We start from the raw sequence: 1641 nt of genomic DNA, 5'->3' as shown, positions 1-1641 counted from the left end.
TATATATATATATATATATATACATATATACGACGGGCTTCTTTCAGTTTCCGTCTACCAAATCCAATCACAAGGCTTTGGTTGGCCCAAGGCTATAGTAGAAGACACTTGCCTAAGGTGCCACGCAGTGGGACTGAACCCACAACCATGTGGTTGGTAAGCAAGCTACTTACCACACAGCCACTCCCGCACCTACAGCCACTCCCGCACCTACAGCCACTCCCGCACCTACAGCCTCTCCCGCGCCTATATATATATATATTTATAATTACATTATCTAACACATCATTCTTCTTGTATTATAACAAAATATGATCATTTACACCTTTAATCATTAATCTTTTGCTGGTTACTGTCATTTGACTGAGGCCATGCTGGGACACCGCCTTCAAGGGATTTTTAGTTGAACAAATAGACCCCAGGACTTATATTTTTTAGACCCTAGTACTTAATCTATTGGTTTCTTTTGCAGAATCGGTAAGTTAATGGACATAAACACACCAACACCAGTTGGCTGTTTATTCTGTGGTCTCACTCACAGAGTCTCTTAATCTAATGAAGTTAGATGTATGTTTATTACATGTCTGCATGTAAATTTATCTGGATCTTATGTATGAACAAAAAACAGAAATTGTATCACATTTTAGAAATACTTTCATATATAGGTGCAGGAGTGGCTGTGTGGTAAGTAGCTTCCTTACCAACCACATGGTTCTGGGTAAGTGCCTTCTACTATAGCCTCGGGCTGACCAAAGCCTTGTGAGTAGAATTGGTAGACGGAAACTGAAAGAAGCCTGTCGTATATATATATATATATATATATATATATATATATATATGTATGTATGTGTGTATATATGTCTGTGTCTATGTTTGCACCCCAACATCACTTGACAACCGATGCTGGTGTGTTTACGTCCCTGTAACTTAGTGGTTCGGCTAAAGAGACCGATAGAATGAGTACTAGGCTTACAAAGAATAAGTTTTGGGGTCAATTTCTTCGACTAAAGGTGGTGCTCCAGCATGGCCACAGTCAAATGACAAACAAGTAAAAGAGTAAAAGAGTAAAGAATATATATGTGTGTGTATGTGTGTGTGTGTGTGTGTGTGTGTCTATGTGTATGTATGTGTTTGTGTGTGTGTGTGTGTGCATGTGTGTATTTGTGTACATGTGTATGTGCATTTGCATGTGTGTGTTTGTGTGTGTGTTTGTGTGTGTGTTTGTGTGTGTGTGTGTGTGTGTGCACATGCATATGTGTGTAAGTGCATGTGTGTGTGTGTATGTGCATGTATGTGTTTGTGTGTGTGTGCTGTGTGCACGTGTGTGTTTGTGTGTGTATGTGTGCATGTGTGTACATATATGTATTTGGGCATATGTGTGTGTTTGTGTGTGTGTGTCTGTGTGCACATGCATATGTGTGTGTGTGTGTGTTTGTGTGTATTTGTGTTTGTGTGTGTTTTTATGAATGTGGGTTTTTGTATATTTGTGCATGTATGAATGTGTGTGTGTATGTGTGTATGTGCATGTGTGTTTTTGTACATGTGTGTGCATGAGGATACACGCACATGCATGAATATGTTTGTATGTTTTTGTTTGAATGTGTGTGTGTGTGTGTGTGTGTGTGTGTGTGTGTGTGTGTG

Source organism: Octopus bimaculoides, chromosome 12, assembly GCF_001194135.2.
Source record: "Octopus bimaculoides isolate UCB-OBI-ISO-001 chromosome 12, ASM119413v2, whole genome shotgun sequence".
Taxonomy (NCBI): domain Eukaryota; kingdom Metazoa; phylum Mollusca; class Cephalopoda; order Octopoda; family Octopodidae; genus Octopus; species Octopus bimaculoides.
Note: the sequence above shows the minus strand (reverse complement) of the source record.